Source organism: Macaca nemestrina, chromosome 17, assembly GCF_043159975.1.
Source record: "Macaca nemestrina isolate mMacNem1 chromosome 17, mMacNem.hap1, whole genome shotgun sequence".
In the NCBI taxonomy this organism is placed as follows: Eukaryota; Metazoa; Chordata; class Mammalia; order Primates; family Cercopithecidae; genus Macaca; species Macaca nemestrina.
Genome location: NC_092141.1, coordinates 49670056 through 49686478, shown reverse-complemented (window position 1 = coordinate 49686478; position 16423 = coordinate 49670056). Strand labels below are relative to the sequence as shown.

At 44.4% G+C, this 16423-nt stretch overlaps 1 long non-coding RNA gene across 3 annotated transcripts in view; it reads right to left on the bottom strand.

Moving 5' to 3' along the window:
• Nucleotides 1–16423, bottom strand: part of LOC105476840 (uncharacterized) — a 167900-nt gene that overhangs the window by 95635 nt on the left and 55842 nt on the right. For all 3 annotated transcript variants that reach the window (XR_011615692.1, XR_011615693.1, XR_011615691.1), the window contains 2 exons: nucleotides 7605–7720; nucleotides 428–616 (listed from right to left, as the gene is read on the bottom strand). This is a non-coding gene — a long non-coding RNA (uncharacterized lncRNA). The remainder of the gene's footprint in view (nucleotides 1–427; nucleotides 617–7604; nucleotides 7721–16423) is intronic.

Here is a 16423-nt window from a genome sequence, read left to right as displayed (position 1 = left end):
TCTTCAAAGAAAATATGTGCACTTATGACAAAGCAGGGTATAGGGATGCTTTTTACTAAGTGGGGCTTCATGTCTAAGCCCCGAATAGAGTTTTAACAGGTTCATACAGACCTCATGGAGGTCTCTTTTGGCATAAGCCGGGTTGACCTGAGATGCCTACTTGACCACTAACAGATTAGAAAAAAAGATCCTCCAGCTCAAACTTGTCAACTGGGCTCCAGGTTCAGGCAGCCATCTGCCGGCTTGATATTTCCCTGGATGTCTCGTGGACATCTTCATCTTAAAAATCTTTCCATCCTTATTCCTCCCCTAGTCTTCCTCCTCTCCATAAACAGCTTCACCCTCCAGACAGAGGCCCAAGTCAGCAACCTGGGAGGCTTCCCTGACTCTTCCCTTCCCCTTGCCTCCCCGCATGCCCAATCCTTACCAAGTCCTGTGGCTCTATCTCCAAAATAAAACTCGCAGACGTCTGCTCTTCTCCATCACCACTCCCACCACTTCAGACTAAAACGTAGTCGTCTTCCGTCTGGATTATTTTGATCACCCTCGGACTGTTCTCCCTGATTCTATTTGTTTTGCGCCCAGTCCTTCTTCACAGAGCAGCAAGCGCGATCTTCTAAAAAGATAAACCAGATTGTATGACTCTGCTCTTTAAAACTCTTCTTGGCTTCCCACTACACTTGGAATAAAAACCATCGTCTTCACCTTGGCCTACAGGGCCTGCCCTGCGTTCTCTGAGCTCCTGTCCAGCTTCGTCTCTCCCACTCTCCACCTGGCCCCTCCTCCAGTCACATTTGTATTCCTTCCACTCTCCATGTGGCTTGCAAATATGTCTTTTGTTTCCTCCAAAGTCAAACAGCTGCCATACGTCCTGGTTTTCCCACAAAGCTCTTTTCCCACCTCCAAGCCTTTACACCTTCAGCTCCTTCTGCCTGGAACACATGTTCCCTGTGCTTTGCCTGATCTTTGTACGGTGGCTGTTTCCTTCTCAACCCTGAGGTCTCAGTTAAATGGCACCTCCTCAGCGAGGCCTTCCCTGACCACCCTATCCAAAACTGCTCTCCCCCATGAGTGACTCTCTGTCAGTGCACCCTGTTTATTTTCTACATAAGATTTTCCAAAACATGTACCTATTTTGGTTATTCATGTGTGTGTTTATTGTTGAGGGCAGGAACTAGATCTACTTTATTCATTATGAATGGCATATAAGAGGAACATGATTAATACCTGTTAGATTCATGAATTATCCTGTCTGAAATTCCACCAGGGATTCCTGCACTCAGGAAAGAAACATGAAATATTTTTTTCCTCTTTTTCCTCCTTCACTCTCTTGGTCAGGGCCTTTTTTTTTTTTTTTTTTTTTTTTTTTTTTAAGATGGAGTCTCACTCTGTCACCCAAGCTGGAGTGCAGTGGCGCTATCTCGGCTCACTGCAAACTCCACCTCCCAGGTTCAAGTGATTCTCCTGCCTCAGCCTCTCAAGTAGCTGAGATTACAGGCTCAAGCCACGACGCCCAGCTAATTTTTGTATTTTTAATAGAGACGGGGTTTCACCATGTTGGCCAGGCTGGTCTCAAACTCCTCATCTCAGCCTCCCAAAGTGCTGGAATTATAGGTGTGAGCCACCACGCCCAGCTGGTCAGGATCTTGATGAATGAAATTCTCCTGAGATGGCACAAATGAAGAAACTGTAATGAAGAGATTATTCTCTGAGGCAAGGACAGGGTTAAGAAAACCAACACGGCCGGGCACAGTGGCTCAAGCCTGTAATCCCAGCACTTTGGGAGGCCGAGACAGGCGGATCACGAGGTCAGGAGATCGAGACCAGCCTGGCTAACACGGTGAAACCCCGTCTCTACTAAAAAAATACAAAAAACTAGCCGGGCGAGGTGGCAGGCGCCTGTAGTCCCAGCTACTCGGGAGGCTGAGGCAGGAGAATGATGTAGACCCGGGAGGCGGAGCTTGCAGTGAGCTGAGATCCGGCCACTGCACTCCAGCCTGGGCGACAGAGCGAGACTCTGTCTCAAAAAAATAAAACATCCTGTTCAGATACCTGAGAGGAGCAAGAGCAAGGAGTTGTTATACCCCCAAGACTGGGGGCCAAAGGGAGGGAACCATATTCCCAGAGCCCAGTAAGAGCTGGGGCTGTGGAAGAGGCTTCCCACCTAGAAATGTAGTCTTGGAGGGACATAGCCATTGCCAGGTTGCTGGCAGCTAAGCAGGAGAGGAACAGATGAAGAAATACCCCACCTTGGCCGGGCGCGGTGGCTCAAGCCTGTAATCCCAGCACTTTGGGAGGCCGAGGCGGGCGGATCACAAGGTCAGGAGATCGAGACCACAGTGAAACCCCGTCTCTACTAAAAATACAAAAAATTAGCCGGGCGCGGTGGCGGGCGCCTGTAGTCCCAGCTACTCAGGAGGCTGAGGCAGGAGAATGGCGTGAACCCGGGAGGCGGAGCTTGCAGTGAGCCGAGATCGCGCCACTGCACTCCAGCCTGGGCAACAGCGTGAGACTCCGTCTCAAAAAAAAAAAAAAAAAAAAGAAATACCCCACCTTATCTCGTCTCCTATTTCTAGTCTGTGCCCCTTCTTGACTGAAGCCAACTGAAAGCCAGCCAGCAAGGAAGCCCAGGTGAACAAATCAGTCTGTAGGAAGCTGGCCTTCCAGAGCACTGAGCAGGTGATAAATGGAGAAGAACTGGCACAGGTGTTCACTCCCAGCAGCTGGAACTCAGCCTTGGTTTTGCTCCCATGACTTAGAAGTCAATCTGATTTGGGACTTATGCTTGGAATTTAACTACCATTTATACCACTGGGTTTATAGAATTTTGATTTCTAAATAAACAACTTACTAATAAACCTGACGACACAATTCACTAGGGCATTAGAGCCTGCCTTTATACCGAACAAGGGGGTGAAGTGTTTTTATTATTAATAAGCACAGTACAGCCTACTCAAGAAAAAGAAAACTTCTATAATCTTATTTGGCCACCACATCAAACAAACTATGGAGTCTTTTGATGATATAAATAGTATCCTCACAAAATACATGGGACCAGTATTTGCCAAATTTGATTTCTAGGTTCTGTCAAACCAGTTGCAGAGATATAGCTAGAATTTTTTTTCTCAGTTAAAAATGCTTTAAGTCTTTGAGTTCTGGTTTTCATCCTCCTCTGATCAGTTGCTGTGTGAGGATGTCCATATCTGACTCATTTTACTCTACAAATACAGAATTGCACCCAGGCGTATTTTAGGGGTATTGGTCACCTTGAAGTTTTCATAGGTTTTACAGATACATGCTGGTGAGGTGGGAGCGGGGGTGAATAAGAAGTAAAATACAAGTCTTCCTGAAAGCTGATAATGCAGCATTGGGGTCGATGATTTGTTTTCTTTCTTTCTTTTCTTTCATCATCATTATTATTATTATTATTATTATTATTATTTTGAGACAGAGTCTCACTCTGTCACCAGGCTGGAGTGCAGTGGCATGATTTCAGCTCACTGTAACCTCTGCCTCCCAGGTTCAAGCGATTCTCCTGCCTCAGCCTCCCGAGTAGCTGGGACTATAGGCACGCAGCACCACGCCCAGCTAATTATTATATTTTTAGTAGAGAGGGGTTTCACTATGTTGGCCAGGCTGGTCTCAAACTCCTGGGCTCAAGTGATCCACCTGTCTCAGCCTCCCAAAGTGCTGGGATTACAGATTTCAGCCACTGAGCCCAGCCTCTTTTTTTTTTTTTTTTTCTTTTCTTTTAAATAGATATAGGGTTTCACCGTGTTGCCCAGGTTGGTCTCAAACTCCTGGGCTCAAGTGATCCACCTGCCTCCGCCTCCCAAAGTTCTGGGATTACAGATGCGACCACTGTTCCCAGCCAAAAATCATTTCATTTTTACAACTTTAGCAGTGGGATCTGGGGCCAAGTTATATGGCGGAGTGGCATCACAATATCAATATACAACTCATCTTTTAAAATCTTTGTTTTAGCATATGACTTGAGAGCTGGACAGCCATACTGAATATTTCCACTGGAGCAGAGAGGACTGAGAGGCCACTGCCCAATTTATTGTGTCTGTGTTGAGTGCTAGATCTATGAATGGGGTTCCATACTAGCAAACAGCAACCTCATTTCCAGTTCATTTTTCTCCTTGCTGGAAGTGTTCTAAATATTGGAAGAATCATCTACTCTAAATTAGAATGCCCCGCTTTGTCTACTCTGCATTTTTTTAACAAGAAGGCATACAATATATTTATTGTGTTTATTGATTTATTGATGCTTAGAAAATAAAAGAATGTTGGTTTAGGATGGACTGAATTTTATCTTTCCGCTATATAGAAAAGAGGCAAGTTGCTCTAATCCTTGAATCACAGAGGCTTATAAGGAGAATTCAAATTCATGTCTGGTTTCCCGTATTCAGAGATTCTACAGAGAGAAAATTCTCTCCTAAAAGGAACTATATACTGGCCAGGCACAGTGGCTCACGCCTATAGTCCCAGCACTTTGGGAGGCCAAGATGGGTGGATCACTTGAGGCCAGGAGTTCCAGACTAGCCTGGACAACATGGTGAAACCCTGTCTGTACTAAAAATACAAAAATTAGCTTGGCTTGGTGGCATGCGCCTGTAATCCCAGCTCCTTGGGAAGCTGAGGCATGAGAATCGCTTGAACCTGAGAGGCAGGAGTTGCAGTGAGCCGAGATCACACTACTGCACTCCAGCCTGGCCAACAGAGCTAGACTGTCTCACCAAAAAAAAAAAAACAAAAAAAAAAAACAAAAAAAACTATATACCACCTGGCATATATCTGAAGAGAAGCAGGGTGGAAGGTAAAGTAAAATATAAGTTCAGTGGAAAAATACTTGGAAAGCCACTTGGTAACCATAAAGATCTTAATTAAATCACCCAGAGCCTTATTCCATAATGATATGCACCAGGTGTTTCTGCTTCCACTTAATTAACTCAGCATAATTCCTCTTTTAAAAACACGACACATACTGTTGGGGTGTATCCAGCCGAAACACACATCACCACAAAGCTTTTAAAATGTGGTTCTTTTCAATGTACATATTAGAATGGCCTCATGTCTTTCACTATGTGTGTACTGACCTTAGGTCAGTACATTAAAGGATGCAGTAGAAATAAGGCAATCCCACATTTACAGACAAGAAAACACAATAATGTAGTTTTATGGAAACTAACCTTCAGAAATGCAAGGCTTTCACTGGTTTCACTCAGAAACCTCTCAGATGTGGGAGAAATATGTGTGAGATTTGGACTTTCATTTATCCAAATATGAGGAATTTGTCTGTTAGAGTCAACTGGCTGATAATGGATGGAAAGGATTAGTGCAGGTCCTACTTGGCAGGCTTCTCGGTAGAAACCCATATGCTCTCTGACATTGATTATAATTATTTTTCCATCATTCCCAGGTTACATTCTTAGCAGGAATGTGAGCCAACTCTCTCCCTAGGAAGGCTCCTGCTGTGAAACCATCTTTGGCAATGAATCTTTAACAAAAGATCAAGAACTTGACATTTATTTTTAAGCACGAGAAGAAAATGTGTGCAATGTTGGAAGCAAGGACAGGGATAGGAAGAGCTTCTAAACACTTGCAGGCAGGAGCAGTGGAACAGAAAGAAATATTACATGAGTGACATGACTTTACTTTTGTGAATAGCAACTAATGACTAGGTATGGAATATGTGGATTATATGATGTTAAGGTCTAACGTCTTTTTAAAGTAGAAGAGTGGGGGAAATGTGGTTATTATTCCAAACCAGGTATGGCTTTATGATTTTATATCCAACTGATCATTCAGGGAAGTTATTAGGACAGTGGTTGAAACAGAAATTTAGGATGATATTCTAAGAAACAGAAAGAGCAGTCTTCTTATTCTAATTGGCAAGACCAACAGAGATAACAAAAAAAAAAAATTTTTTTTTTTTTTTCAGGAAGAGCATGTGCATTCAAACTTGTTAATTCATTGATTTGAGTTGAAGGGAGGGGGACATGCTTGGTGGAAAAGTTAAAGTGCTCCGGGTGAGAAATTCACAGGGTAAGAATTTTTCATTTTCAAATTGTCCACCTACAGTAAGGAAATTTCTTCCAAATTAATTTTTTAAACAACAGGTGCAGAAAATGGTGTGGCTATCAGAAAATTACCAAATTAAACATAAAAAGCTTAGCCTCTCTCCTAAAGGATGGTTATTTCTGTCTCGTAGTTTCATGCACTGTAATGATTAGTTTCTCCATTAAAATCAAATACAGAATATAATTAAGTCAATCCTCCAGGTTACATGTCTTAAAATTCCACTAGCTGAAGGGCTTGCTAGAGGAAGTAATAAATACTTTAATAAATGCCTGTACCATAAATGTACTTCAGATGTGACTTAAACTCAGTACAAACCTTATCATAGGCAGTTTATAGCCCCTAGATGGGGAAATTTTTTTTTTTTGCTGAGCTATGCTCTTCGAAGCATTTGGATAAAGTTCCTAATGGTATTCCACTTTCTACCTTTGCTGAAAACTTAGCCCAAAGTGATGTGTACATTTTTATACATGAGAATGAAATCAAATGAAACGTTGTGATTTAAAAAGGAAACCATATATTATTGAAAACTAAAATATATCTTGGTTATGGACTTGTGAATACTACATCAAAATTCATTGCAGAAGAATAAATTACCCAATCTTGTAATAGAGTCTTCAGATATGGAAAATATATAGTGTTCTTCCTGTTTTAACATTGCGGATTTAAATCATTTGGTTACATAATCACAATTCAATCTCCAACTGAAATTTTCATTGTCATTATTATATCATTTTAAAATATATAACTGAGCACAGTGGCTCATGCCTGTAATCCCAGCACTTTGGGAGGCCATAGTAGGAGGATCACTTGAGCCCAGGAGTTCAAGACCAGCCCTGGGAACATAGCAAGGCCCCGTCTTTGCAAAAAAATTTAAAAACTAGTTGGGCATGGTAGCATGCACTTGTAGTCCCAGCTACTTGGGAGGCTAACCTCGGAGGATCACTTGAGCCCGGAAGCTTGAGGCTGCAGTGAGCTGTGGTCATGCCACTGCACTCCATCCAGCCTGGGAGACAGAGCAAGACCCTATCTCAAAATGTATATATATATGTATATATATTTTTAAATATTATCAGCAAATATATACGTATATATATATTTTAAATATTATATACTATATATATATTTTTAAAAACCACTACAATCGCTTGTACTTAAAGTCTATTCTCATCTTCTTGGTTTGGCATAACCATTACTTCTTTTCTCACTGCAGGCAAAGATGTTAATAGCAATGGGGAAAAAAATAACGCTTCTCCAGTGCTAGGCAAACGGCCATATCCATCAGGAGTAAAGAAAACGAATAAGTTCCCATACATGGCTGCCTTTATCTCTTCCATTTGAATAAGTTATTGAATTTACTATGTGCAAGGTTGTTTGCAAAACATCTCACACACATTCCCTTATTTAATTCTCATAAAAATCTAAAATTTATATATTTAAGCCTCCCAACTACCCAGCGAGAGAGTTAATAATATGCTCCTTCCACAGGGAGAAAAGTGAAGCTCAGAGAGTTTATTTACCTAAAGTTTTATAGGGAGGAAATCATTTCTTGTAACCATCTGTGTCAGCTAGGTCTTCCAGAAAGCAGGTGAGGAGACCGAGTGAAGAACACAAACAGTTGATTCAGGTGAAAAGCCTGTTAAAGAAAAAAGGGAGAATCAGCAGCTTGGACAGATAAAGCCTTTGGGCCATGATATTAATCTGATACTTGTGAAAAACAAACAAAAAAGGTGGGGAAGAGTCTGGGCGCGGTGGCTCACTCTGTAATCCCAGCACTTTGGGAGGCCGAGGGGAGCAAATCACCTGAGGTTGGGAGTTCGAGACCAGGCTGACCAATATAGTGAAAGCCCATCTCTACTAAAAATACAAAATTAGCCAGGTATGGTGGCACATGCCTATAATCCCAGCTACTCAGAAGGCTGAGGCAGGAGAATCACTTGAACCTCGGAGGCAGAGGTTGCAATGAGCTGAGATCGCGCCATTGCACTCCAGCCTGGGCGGCAAAAGCGAAACTCTGTCTCATTAAAAAAAAAAAAAAAAGTGGGGAAGAAACAGGATTGAACAGGAGCACCTCAGAATACAATGCACACCTGACAGTTTTGGCCAACTCAATGGGAAACACCAGAGCAAAGACTGCCGATTGGAAGATATCCGCTTTGGCCAGAAATAGCCAGCCCCTAGTACTTCCACTATGTTTGGTTATTATCTGGAGACGGTTCAGGAAGAGTGTGGCCTTAGCTTGAAAACTGAGATGGTCTGAAGCTGCTGCAGTTGGAGGCTGTCAACTAACCACTCTCCTTGCAGCTGAATGGAAGTTATTTCTTGAACGGAGAGCCAAGTGGTGTGTCTTCACAACTACCACGGTCCACCCCGTGCACCATGCAACTCCCGTCCCATTTAGGGAACAGCTCCTCCAGGGTTCCAGTGTGCCTCTCTTCTTGCAGATAAACTTAAAAGAGGCAGATCAGTGGGATGAACTATACCCCTTGTCACAGCAGTTGATCTTGGGATCGCAACTGATACTTATCCTCTCCCTTCTCCACTATCCATTCCAAATTTACTCTCTCTCGGTTACCATCTCTAGTGGTCTCAGTGACTTGCTGGTGGTGTGACAAAACTTTCATTTTTGAATGAAACCACTGGTAACCATACTTATCTCAAGCTGAGGTTGCTGTACTCATCCATGTATGTTCTCAGTTGGGCCAGGGAGTATCATAAAGCACCCAAGTGGACTGCATGAGTTCTCTACGTATTCTTCATTGCCCCCACTTGTAATAGCAACACAAACTCCTCCTGCTAATCAGGAGCAATTACCCTTGCCAAGAAGGCAACTCTTCTTACCTGCTGATTCATGGTCACAAAGAATTCAAAATGCCAGGGCAGGAGCCATATTTTATAGTTCAAATGGAACTCTTGCTGTTTCCCCAACCATGACGTTTCATTAGGGCAACCTCTTGCAGCCTCCTGCTCCTCCATTCTTGCTTTTATTTATTTATTTATTTATTTATTATTATTATTATTTTTTATTTTTTTATTTTTTTTGAGACGGAGTCTCGCTCTGTTGCCCAGCCCAGGCTGGAGTGCAGTGGCGCAATCTCGGCTCACTGCAAGCTCCGCCTCCCGGGTTCACGCCATTCTCCTGCCTCAGCCTCCCGAGTAGCTGGGACTACAGGCGCCCACAACCGTGCCCGGCTAATTTTTTGTATTTTTAGTAGAGACGGGGTTTCACCGTGGTCTCGATCTCCTGACCTTGTGATCCGCCCGCCTCGGCCTCCCAAAGTGCTGGGATTACAGGCGTGAGCCACCGCGCCCGGCCAATTATTATTTTTTAAGACGGAGTCTCACTCTGTTGCCCAGGCTGGAGTGCAGTGGTGCTATCTTGGCTCACTGCAACCTCCTCCTCCCGGACTCAAGCAATTCTCCTGACTCAGCCTTCCGAGTAGCTGGGATTACAGGTGCCTGCCACCATGCCCGGCTAATTTTTGTATTTTTAGTAGAGACAGGGTTTCACCATGTTGGCCAAGCTGGTCTCAAACTCCTGACCTCAGGCAATCCGCCTGCCTTGGCCTCCCAAAGTGCTGGGATTATAGGCGTGAGCCACCGCACCCAGCCTCATTCTTGCTTTCTTTTGATGGTGCATATTAAGCAGCATCCCCATTGACTGGTCATTGACTTTGTCCTTTGGGACACCATACTCTGTGAACTATCTCCACAACTCTCTTTGGATCAAGCTCCCTTGGCTGCCATTCTGCTTTGCTGGTCATTACTATAATTACAACCCTCTGGCTTCTAGAGGTTAAGTGCTGCCCTCTGGCCTCTTGCTTCAGGATCCCACCATGCTCATTGCTATCCATGAACCAAGCTCTGTGACAGCATCTCCTACCCACAGCCCTTGCTAGCACTGAACTTCTCACTGATGCTGGCACCTTCTCCCTGGAGTATTCCTGATGGCCTTGGCAAGTGAAGCATAAGCTCTGGGCCTATGTGTGTAGCATAATCCTCTGGAGGTCTTCTGGCCTCACAGAAAATATCTATTCCAACGTGTCCACTTCCCTCTGCATCTTTATTCCTTCCTCTACCATCTGCCAGGGCAAAATTCACACATTTATTAAGTGCTGGTTTGTGTGGCATCCTTTGACAGGAGACATAAGACAAACAGCTCAGAGTGGAAGAAATAGATGTTCTCAGGACGAGGCTGTATGGTGTCCTGGTTTAGAGCATCTGCCCTACAGTCAGAATGCCTGCGTTTGAAATAATTTCTGCCACGAACTAGCTGTGTGACCGTGGGTGAGTTATTCAACCTTTCAGGACATCTCCTAAAATGGGGATAATGTTTTCTTCCCCAAAGACTTGTGGGGAGGAACCAAAAATTAAATGGATTATTGAATATAAAGTCCTTAGACCATTGGCCAACCCTTCGTCAGTGCCCTATAACCGTTGCCTGTTTAGCATGTCATAAACACGTGACTCGCATACATTATATTAAAATAGAGCAGAGTAGTTAAGTCTGGGGAAAGGAAACTAACTTTTATTAGATGACTGTTCTCTTCCAGGTGCTATAACACTATTTTCCCATGATCCCCTCTTTAATCTTTGCAATAACTCACAAGGTAGGTATTACCAGTTGCAGTTTCCTGAGGAGGAAACCAAAGCTGGGAATTACTTTATCCTCAAAGAGGCAATAAGTTGATGGCCACAATCGGGACATTCAGCTTTTCTCCTCACATTTAGAAATGTCATGTGGCTGTGAGTCACCTTGTGAGGATCTTGTCACATCCTTAGGCTGTACTGCCAACACTGAAAATGCACTGTGGCTGACCCGTTTCAGCAAAGCCAGGCTGCAGTTTTCCTGTGGATTCCCATTCCAGCAGCTAGGCTGGGCTCTCCTTTGGTTTTGGTACCACTGTGATTCTGCTGTGTGGCTACTTTAGAGACTAGAGACTGCCTAATGTGAGCAATAGGTGATCTAACGGACACTCATTATTTGTTGACTCAGCATCTATCAAACTTTAGTCAACTGGCAGCATCATGGTTTTCATCCATGGAATTCTGCCATGTTGGTTCCACCCTCAGCTCTGGGAGGGGGCATGTGCATGGCACCTGGATAATCAGATCATGGCATTCCCAGCCACAGTGATGGGTTTTGGGGAGAGGAGACATGTTACAATTCAGGCCAATTCATGTCGGGCCCAGGACTTAACTTATATTGTTGGTTTTTTTTTTTGTTTTTTTTTTTGATACGGAGTCTCGCTCTGCCGCCCAGGCTGGAGTGCAGTGGCTGGATCTCAGCTCACTGCAAGCTCCGCTTCCTGGGTTTACGCCATTCTCCTGCCTCAGCCTCCCGAGTAGCTGGGACTACAGGCGCCCGCCACGTCGCCCGGCTAGTTTTTTGTATTTTTTAGTAGAGACGGGGTTTCACCAGGTTAGCCAGGATGGTCTCGATCTCCTGACCTCGTGATCTGCCCGCCTCGGCCTCCCAAAGTGCTGGGATTACAGGCTTGAGCCACCGCGCCCGGCTATATTGTTTTATTTTATTTTATTTTTGAGACAAGGTCTTGGCTCTGTCACCCAGGCTGGAGTACAGTGGTGTGATTATGGCTCACTGCAGCCTGGAGCTTTCAGGCTCAATTGATCCTCCTGCCTCAGCCTCCTGAGTATCTGGGACTACAGGTGCACGCCCCCCTACCCAGCTAATTTTTGTAGAGACAGAGTTTCACCATGTTGCCCAGGCTGGTCTCAAACTCCTGGGCTCAAGTGATCCACCTGCCCTGGTCTCCCAAAGTGTTGGGATTACAGGTGTGAGCCACCAAGCCCAGCTTGGACTTAACTTTATATTGATGGCAATGAAAAGCTTTCTCTTTTTCTGCCTGTAGCTCTATAAGGTCATAAACCATCTGCCACTACTGGTTACAATCTGCCTCCCATAAAATGAAAGCATGCCTCAGAATAAAGCCAGAATAGAGGCAGGAAAAACAGAGACATCAGGAGAGCAGTGGTCCTGGTAACATCATTTGAGCCCCGACTCCAGGTATACCTGAAGCCTGTATATTCCTTGGCTTTTTAGTTCTGTTAAGTAAAACTTACAGTGAGGCCATTGGTATGGACTGAGCTCCTGCACTGGGCCCCAACATATCAGACCAAGCCAGAATGGAGTCACTTACGCTAGCTGTTACGTAGTCAAACTGAACTTAGAAGTGGATCAGTTTTCCAAAGAAAAGGAAGATTCACAGCAACCAATCCAAAGAGGCCCCATCAACCTGGGCCAGCATGATAAGGAAGTCCCTTCTGCTTTAATCCTATAAGAAAAGTGACTTTGAAACAACCAAACTGCTTTTTATTCCTTGTTTCTGCTTTCTTCTGCCTCTTCTGCCTGTAAAGCCCAGCTCCTCTGCTCAGCTCCTCAGGGTGCCTTTGTATTTTATAGAAGAAATGCTGCCCAATTCATGAATTACCAACAAAAGGGTCTTTAAACTTGATTTGTTGAAATTTTGTTCTTTGATAGTTCCACAAGCCAATAAATTCCTTTTTCTTCCTTTAAATCAGGTGTCCTTGGCCGGGTGTGGTGGCTCACGCCTGTAATCCCAGCACTGTGGGAGGCCAAGGTGGGTGGATCATCTGAGGTCAGGAATTTGAGGCCAGCCTGAACAACATGGAGAAACCCCGTTTCTACTCAAAATACAAAATTAGCTGGGTATGGTGGTGCATGCCTATAATCCCGGCTACTCAGGAGGCTGAGACAGGAGAATTGCTTGAACCTGGGAGGCAGACTTGCAAGAGCCGAGATTGCACTCCAGCCCGGGCAACAGAGTATGACTTTGTCTCAAAAAAAAAAAAAAAATCAGGTGTTCTCAACCTCTACGCATGGACTAGTCCACAGCCTGTTAGGAACAGGGCAGCACAGCAGGAGGTGAGTGGCAAGCAAACAGGAGCGAGCATGGCTGCCTGAGCTCCGCCTCCTGTCACATCAGCAGCGGCATTAGATTCTCATTGGAGCACGAACCCTATTGTGAACTGAGTATGCGAGGGATCTAAGTTGCAGGCTACTGACGAGAATCTAACTAATGCTTGATGTACTAACTGTACTGCCAACAGTACAGTACAGTTTCATCCAGAAACCATCCCTTATGGTCCATGGAAAAATCGTCTTCCACAAAACGGGTCCCTGGTGCCAAAAAGGTTGGGGAATGCTGCTTTAAATAGTTGCAGCTGGGATTTCTATTACTTGAAACTAACTCCTAGCCATGAATCATTCAGTCAGTCAATATTCAATACCTTCAGTGTGCTAGGTATCATCCAAGTGTAGGAAAACAGCAGTCAATAAGACAGACAACACCCTGTGGGCCTAGATTCGCATTTGAAACTGACATTCTCAGCTGGGCGTGGTGGCTCACGCCTGTAATCCCAGCACTTTGGGAGGCCGAGGTGGGCAGATCACCTGAGGTTGGGAGTTTGAGACCAGCCTGGCCAACATGGTGAAACCCTGTGTTTACTAAAAAAAATACAAAAATTAGCTGAACATGGTGGCACGGGGCTATAATCACAGCTTCTCGGGAGGCTGAGGCAGGGAATCACTTGAACCTGGGAGGTGGAGGTTGCAGTGAGCCGAGATCATGCCACTGCCCTACAGCTTAAGTGACACAGTGAGACTCCATCTCAGAAAAAAAAAAAAAAAAAAAAGAAGAAGAAAAGAAACTGACATTCTAGTGAGAAGAAAAGAAGAAGGAGAAAAAGTAAATAGATATATTGTGAATCAGTTATGAAAAGTTCTGTACGCTGGACAAGGGGAAGGAAGTGTTATAAGGGATTCAGGGAACATCTCACAGATATGGTAACTTTCAGAAGAGACCTAAAATATGTGAGAGAGTAAGCCATGAGTGGTTGCAGGGTTCCAGCAAGAGGAAACAGAAAATTCAAAGGCCCTGAGTGGAGTGGATGCTTACAGCACAGTGAGGCCAAAGTGTTAAACGTGGCCAGGCATGGTGGCTCACACCTGTAATCCCAGCACTTTGTGAGACTGAGGCAGGAGGATCACTTGAGCCCAGGAGCTCACGACCAGCCCCGGCAACGGGGCAAGATTCTGTCTTTACAACAAATTTAAAAATTAGCTGGAGACAGTGGCCTATACCTGTGGTCCCAGCTACTTGTGAGGCTGAGGTGGGAGGATGACTTGAGCTCAGGAGTTCGAGCTTATAGTGAGTCATGATGGTACCACTGCACTCCACCCTGGGCAGCAGAGTGAGACCCTGCCTCAACTAAAACAAAAAGAAAAACAAAACAAAACAAAACAAAAAACTCAGAGTGTTAAAAGTGTAGTGGGAAGGAAGGTGCGATGGAAGATGAGTTCAGAGAAGTAACAAGTTCAAACCATCCAGGCCCTTCACAGACATTGGAGCTTTATGGTTTTACTCAACATAGATGGGAATCCACTGGGCAGGTTTTTTTCTTTTTGAAATGACATGTGCTAAAATATTTTAAAAGAATTAATTTGGTTGTTGAATGGAGGGGGCAAGGGCAGAAGCCAGGAATACAGGGAGGAGAATATTGCAATGATCTGGATGAGAGATGTTGGTGGCTAGGGCAGGGTGGTCGCAGTGGAAATGAAGAGTGGCGGACAGATAAGAGGTATATTTTGATTGCTGAATAAAGAGGATTTGCTGATAAATTGGATTTTGGGATGAAAGAAAGAGAAGAGTCAAGGATGACTCCACAGTTTTTGTCCTAAGCAACTGGAAGTTTGGGATAAAGTTTCAGTCCTTTTCTTTTTTTTTTTTTGAGACAGTCTCGCTCTCTTGCCCAGGCTGGAGTGCAGTGGCATGATCTCGGCTCACTGCAACCTCCGCCTACTGGGTTCAAGTGATTCTCCTGCCTCAGCCTCGTGAGTAGCTGGGATTATAGGCACATGCCACCACAGCCGGCTAAGTTTTTGTATTTTGAGTAGAGATGGGGTTTCACCATGTTAGCCAGGCAGGTCTCGAACTCCTGACCTCAAGTGATCCACCTGCCTCGGCCTCCCAAAATGCTGGAATTACAGGTGTTAGCCACTGTGCCTGGCCAGTTCTTTTTTTGTTACTTATTAGATACCTATTAGATATCCAAGGTCTGACACTCAGACATTCAGAGGAGAGGACTAGGATAGAAATATATATTTGGGACTCATTAGTGCATGATAGTATTTAAAGCTGTGAGATTGAATGAGGCCCAGTGCAGTGGCTCACACTTGTAATGCCAGTGCTTTGGGAGGCTGTGGCGGAAGGATCACTCAAGCCCAGGAGTTTGAGGTTACAGTGAGCTATGATCATGCCATTGTACTCCAGCCTGGATGACCAAGCGAGATTCTGTCTCAAAACAAAATAAAATAAAATAAAACTGCAAGACTGAATGAAATATCTATGTGTATAGATAGAGAATAGATATAAGGGCCAAGTCCTGGGACTCCCATGTTTAGAGGTCAGGAAGATAAGGAGGAACCAATAAGGCAGACTAAGAAAGAATAGCCATTGGGGTAGCTGCCGCTGTATATAGTGAAGAAAATGCATCAAGGAGGGAGTGATCAGCTGTGTACGAGGTGCGCTAGGTGCTGATTTCTGGGACAAGAAAAATGAGGACAGGAAATTTATTACTAGATTGAGCAATGTGGAGCTTTTAACACTTACCGCTATCTTATTTATATACTACCTGTTGACATTTGCTTATTTTCTGTCTGCTCCCATTCTTATGTAAGCTCTGTAAGCTCTGTGACATTCTATTTCATTTGCTACTCCATTTCTATTGTCTAGGACAGTACCTGGCATATAATAAGTGTTCAATAAATATTCTCAAATGGGCCAGCACGGTGGCTCACGCCTGTAATCCCAACACTTTGGGAGGCCGAGGTGGGCAGATCACTTGAAGTCAGGAGTTCGAGATCAGCCTGGCCAACATATACTGAAACCCCGTCTCTACTAAAAAATACAAAAATTAGCTGGATGTGGTGGTGCACGCCTGTAGTCCCAGCTACTTGGGAAGCTGAGGCAGGAAAATTGCTTGAACCCAGGAGGCAGAGGTTGCAGTGAGCCGAGATTGTGCCACCGCACTCCAGCCTGGGTGACAGAGCAAGACTGTCTCTCAAAGAAAAAAAAAAATTCTTGAATGAAAAAATTATGAAAACAGGCCAGGTGTGGTGGTCCATGCCTATAATCCCAGCACTTTGGGAGGCTGAGGCAGGTGGATCACCTGAGGTCAGGAGTTCAAGACCAGCTTGACCAACATGGTAAAACCCTGTCTCTACTAAATACAAAAAATTAGCCAGGCATGGTGGCACAAGCCTGTAATCTCAGCTATTCGGGAGGCTGAGGCAGGA